This window comes from Pezoporus wallicus, unplaced genomic scaffold, assembly GCF_028554395.1.
Source record: "Pezoporus wallicus isolate ANWC-B61680 ecotype Strahan unplaced genomic scaffold, APGP_CSIRO_Pwel_v1 contig_6807, whole genome shotgun sequence".
Classification (NCBI taxonomy): Eukaryota; Metazoa; Chordata; class Aves; order Psittaciformes; family Psittacidae; genus Pezoporus; species Pezoporus wallicus.
In genome coordinates, this window is record NW_026636431.1 from 1,144,512 (window position 1) to 1,150,511 (window position 6,000).

Below are 6,000 nucleotides of genomic sequence, written 5' to 3' on the forward strand. Positions count from 1 at the left end.
CACTTGCGAGGATTTGCTGGTAGACATTTCTAGTTGTTTGTTGGCTTCCCAATAGCTCAAGAGGGAGACAAAAGGAAGACACTTGGGCCCTTTCCAGAAGAAAACGTGAGACCTGGTTACTGGGGATATGAAGAAGACTGAGGAACACAAAGAATTTTTACCTTGACCTTCACCAGCAAGTGCTTCAGCCACACTGCCCAAGTCACAGAAGGCAAAGGCAGGGACTAGGAGATTGAAGAACTGCCCACTGTAGGAGAAGATCACATTCAATACCATCTAAGAAACCAGAAGGTCACAAGTCCATGGGACCTGACAAGGGGCATCCGTGGCTCCTGAGGGAACTGGCAGATAAAGCGGCCAAGCCACTGTCCATCATATGAGAAGTCATGGAAGCCATATGAAGTTCCCACTCACTAGACAAGGGGAAGCATAACCTCCATTTTTAAAAAAAGGAAAAAAGGAACACCTGGGGAGCTACAAGCCAGTTGGTCTTACCTGAGCAAGATCATGGAGCAGATCCTCCTGGAAACTATGTAAGGCAAATGGACAATGAGGAGACTGAGAACCTGCATGGCTTCACTAAGGGCAAATCATGCCTGACAAATTTGGTGAACTTACAGGTTTCAGCACTGGTGAATAAGGGAAGAGCAACTGACATAATCTACCTGAACTTGTACAAAACATTTGAGATTGTCAGCTATGGCATTCTTATCTTTAAAAGGGAGACACATGGATTTGACAGATGGACAACTCGATAGGTGAGGAATTGACTGGTTAGTCACACTCAAATAATTGTGGTCAACAACTTGATGTCCAAGTGGAGATCAGTGGTAAATGGTGGTCCTCACGGGGTTGTACTGGGACTGGTGCTGTTTAACATACTTGTTGGTGAGATGGGCAGTGGGATTGAGCATTGTTGGCCTCAGCAACTTAGCTGACAACACCAAGCTGGTGGTGCAGTTGACACACTGGAGGGAATTGATGTCATCCAGAGTGACCTTGACAGGCTTGAGAGGTGGGCCTGTGTGAACCTGATGAAGCTCACAAGGCCAAATACAAGGTCCTGCCCATAGGTTGAGGTAGTCTCAAGCACAAACACAGGCTGGGTGGAGAATGGATTGAGAGCAAACCTGAGGAAAAGGATTTGTGGGGGTTGTTTGACAAGAAGCTCAACATGACCCAGCAACGTGTGCTTGCAGCCCAGAAAAACAACTGTATCCTGGGCTGCATCAAAAGAAGCATGACTAGCAGGTTAAGAGAGGGGAATCTCTCCTTCTGCTCCGCTCTAGTGAGACCCCATCTGCAGTACTGTGGTCAGCAATGGGCCTCCAATGTAAGAAGGACATGGACCTGTTGGAGTGACTCCAGAGGGCCACAAGGATGATCAGGGGACTGGAGCACCTCCTGTATGAAGATAGGCTGAGAAAGTTGGGGCTGTTCAGCCTGGAGAAGGCTGCGTGGAGACCTCATAGCAGCCTTCCTGTATCTGAAGGGGGCCTATAGGGATGCTGGGGAGGGACTCTTCATTAGGGACTGTAGTGATAGGACAAGGGATAACGTTGTCTTAAACAGGGGAAGTTTAGATTGGATATAAGGAAGAAATTCTTTCCTGTTAGGGTGGTGAGGCGCTGGAATGTGTTGCCAGGGAGGTTGTGAATGCTCCATCCCTGGCAGTGTTCAAGACCAGGTTGGATGAAGCCTTGGGAGATATAGTTTAGTGTGAGGTGTCCCTGCCTATGGCAGGGGAGTTGGAACTAGATGATCTAAAGGTCCTTTCCAACCTTAACTATTCTGTGATTCTATGATTCTAAGACAGGCTGAGGGAGTTGGGCTTGTTCAGCCTGGAGAAGAGAAGGCTCCATGGAGACCTTTTCAGTACCTTTCAAAGGGGGCCTACAAGAGAGCTGGAGAGGGAATTTGTATATGAGAATGTAGGATCAAACAAGAGACAGTGGCTTTAAAATGAGAGAGGGTAAATTTAGGTTAGACAAAAGGAAGAAGTTTTTCGCTGTGAGAGTGGTAGGACGCTGGCACAAGTTGCCCAGAGAAGCTATGGCTGCTCAGTCTCTGGCAGTGTTCAAGGCCAGATTGGATGGGACTTTGAGCATCCTGGTCTAATGGAAGGTGTCCTTGCCTATGGCTGGGGGTTGGAACTGGATGGTCTTTCAGGGCTTTCTAACCCAAACCATTCAATCATTCTGGGAGCATTAGAAAAGAGTTATGAAATACTAAGTCAAAGATGTGCTGTGCTGGCCAGGAGCAGAACAAGGAGTTTTCAATGATTCTACGGACATCTTTAAGAGAGACACTTGGGCCTTAATTTTTCTCATTTAGAGAAAAAAAGCAGCTTAAAATTAGCAGAATGACTGCCATATTTGTTTATATTTTGTCAGTGAATACATTTTGTTTCTATACCTCATGCCTTATTGATAATTTTATCTATTAATATATGCATCACACATGGACTATCAATGACATTAACTCTAAAATTTAAAAAGGTAAATTTTCAATAAATCAACCATGCCTCCTGCTTACTTTCTCTGGGGTCTTAGGAAATTATTTGAAGCATGCCAGAAGCATAGAGGAGGGCTCAGGAAGTTTGGTTGGCTTGAAATGTGCTACTGTGTGTTGCTATAAGAATGCTGTTTGGAGTCTCTTGCTGCCACATATATTTTTTGGAAACATAAATCAGGCACTTCAGTTTGATGTTGTAGTAGAGCTGCAAAGCCAAAGAGTAGACCTCCATTGTCAGAAATATTAAGCACAGGGAAAAGTAAATGAATGCTGTGCTATATGCTTTATTACTGCAGAAGTTTCACTTGTGATTTTGCCTTAGTTAAAATGCAGACATGTTGGGCAATCTCTGTGCCTTCTCCTGTTCCTAGGTCAAAAGGTCCTCCTGGACATTACTTCTTTTCAGGCTTTCTGAGGAAGAAGATGAAGCTGTTGGCTTCAGTAAGTACAGTGATGCTTATCTTTTCCTTCAAAATTGAAGGGAATTTTGAGCTCTCCTAATTTTTTAAAATATACAAATGGATTCCCTATGTGGAGATATTTAAATAAATGTATGTAGTACATTCATAATGAAGAATAATCAAACATTCTCAATCTCTCATTTACTTTTGGTTAGAGAAAGAAAAAAAAGGTATTTTTTAGCAAGTCTCATTATTTGAGGGCCACCTCAAGGCTTCAGAGCCCTGAGCTAACAGTGCCACAGAGGCAACAGGGTGTTCTGTGGAAGGGCATGACAGGGGAAGTCCTGTGATGTTCTCAATCCAGTTTCAGAAGGGAAACTAAAAAAGCCTTCTTTGAAGAGATGTTTTGGTTAATGTTATATTTCCTGATATTCCCAGATTACATGTACAGTAGAGTCAAAAGAGTATTCAAAAATCTCAAAATAGAACTCACGATAATCAAAATAGGACTCCAGTAGTACAAATAGCATTCAAATCAGGGTGCAGAAATAGCCTGTGCTCAGCTCACCACTGTTCCCCTGCTGAACCCAGCAGTGGTGGGACTGTGATAGCAGCAAGGCTGCAGCCCTCTCTGTCTACCCTTAGTGCCATGCTGCTCCTCTGAGCTCTCCAGTCTTTCTCCAGATCATAAGCTTGCTGTGGCATCCGCAGCTATGGTCAGACTTCCTAACTGTTTTGTCAATATAAATAGTAATACTTTTATGTTGGGTCTGAGTAGTCATATCATGTTTTTGGCCTTGGCTTACTGATGTAATTTTAGAGAATTAGTTGGAAAAGGCCCATGAAAAGTTGAAAGTGCATGTATTCTGAGGAAAAAAAAAAAAAGGAATTAAAAATATAGTTGTTTACACTTATGATCTGAAACATGTTATGACCTCAGAAGAGTTATCACTATTGAACCCTGCAGTATGTTTTTACAGAAAGGGATTAGTGGTTCTTTCTCCTCCTAGTGCTAACCCACCCGCCTACCCCTCCCCCCCCAAAAAAAAGCACCTCACAAAAAACCACCACCACCAAAAAAAAAAAACAACCCAAACCCCAACCAGAAACCAAACCCACGTTAACGTTGTTAGCAGTGTAATTGCCTCAGTCCTAAAATGTATTTCTCTGCTGCGGTTGGCAGTGCTGGGGAAATAGCTGGCTAAGTGATTCTTGGATTTTAAACCACAAAAGGCTGATCATGAGTCCAATATTCACTTTCCAGACTTGGGAGGAACATGATTTTGACCTCAGAAAAGGCACAATGCTTGTACTCATTAACATCCTCATAGGTATTTTTTTCTTTAAGGGAGGCTCCATAGAAATACCATAGAGTCCCTGTCATGTTGACTCCTTTTATCTCTCCATTTTTTGTTTTTTTTTTTTTTGCATTTGCAGGTCATGGCCTTAAACTGGTAGCCTTCCAGAACAGGTCCTGGGTATGCCCATGATAAAATATAATATATGTGATGGAGAACAAACCCCAGCTTTGCTCCAATAAACATATAGTATTTTCTGACTTTGTAGAGATGTCAATTATTAGGAACCTATGGTATACAAGGTAGTTTCTGATTAGGAAAAGAGAATTTACAATGACTGGAGCATTCAATTTTTGGGTGGTTGGTAGGCTTTAACATGCACATGCCTTTATTGGATGCTGTAAAGTGGGCAGTGAGCCCATCTGGCTGCAGGGATAAGGCAGGTCAAGTGGGCTCTCTGAAGCACGTAAGTATGGCTCAAACCCACCAGGATTTAATGGAGAATGAGAGGTCACATTTTGGGGAGGGTCCTGGGGGAACAAGTAAGACCTGGGGAAACATGCAATATACTAAAAAATCCAACACTGTTATGCAAGAAAACAAGTCCAAATGGTACCTTAGTTACGCAGAAATTGATATTACAGTTTGTGAGACACTTCTGATAGACCAGAAGACAAAACCAACACAAGTGATAGACTACATCTAGGTCTACTAGTGAAGTAGTGAAGTGGTGATAATGAAGAATGGTGAAGAAGTAAAAATGAGAAAAACTCAGAATCCAAATTTTAACTAAAAATTCAAATGCAGGTATTTCACTGCTCTTATTGGCTTTCTGAAATACACTTGTACTAACAGAGTTTTATCTCCATACATTTCAGTGGAGATCAGATACCATGTCAGTAGCAAAAAATTTGCTTTAATTATGAAATGAATATAATTTGTAGTAGAAATTGAAGTAGTTTAGGTCTCAATCTTGCAAAGAGTTTTATGCTTGTGTCTAATTACTTCTAATGTCTCTAAGTAGTCCCATGATGAATCCTATTGAAGAAAATGGTTCTGCTCAACTAGGGTACAGATAAGCATATGAATGTGTCTTTGCAGGGTTAAGGTTTGGTTTACAATTGTACAAATTCATTTTCACTAGAGATCTCAAAACAAGAAACTTGAATTCAGAGTTAAAAATACATTTTGTTTTCACTATTTTATTGCTCCAGTTTCTAAGAAAAAGACTAGATACATTAACCTGTTGCATCATATACTAAGCCATACACAGTGCTTGCTTCTGTACATAAGAAAAGGTTTAAAACCTTCATTATTTCTGCCAGCCTGATTTCCATCCTTGCATAGCCTGTCATTCACACCAACTGAAGTATTTCCACTATCCCTCAGAGAAAAGCAAAGCCAATTAATCAGACTAGCCACCTGTTTATGTAGTTTAGATCACCTAATCAAAGAACAAGTGAGTTACAGCGATGGAACATTCAGTTCAGATAGCAAATAACACATATCAAATATTGAGAGGAACAGTGTCTTGGCGTTTTGAGAGTAGTAATCCCTGTTTATAAGTTGACTTATAAATGGCCAAATATTCTGAATTTTAGATCATACAATGTATTTGCTGTAACTTAATAATTTTCTAAATAAAAACAAATGAGGCGAGATATTTGTCCCATTAAGAATGTGTAAGTGAAAGTTTGCAAATAATTAGATATCTAGGATATGTTAAACTGATAAACATTTTAAATTACTTAAACATTAATAAAGAGCACTAAAGAGGGTTTTTTCAA

General features: G+C 41.0%; 1 long non-coding RNA gene across 1 annotated transcript; it reads left to right on the plus strand.

The window, feature by feature from the left end:
• The first annotated feature begins 653 nt into the window (after positions 1 to 653).
• On the plus strand, positions 654 to 4,806 carry LOC130594402 (uncharacterized). Its single transcript, XR_008971076.1, has 3 exons — positions 654 to 830; positions 2,886 to 2,955; positions 4,353 to 4,806. It is a non-coding gene; the product is annotated as an uncharacterized LOC130594402 (long non-coding RNA).
• The last annotated feature ends 1,194 nt before the right edge of the window (positions 4,807 to 6,000 follow it).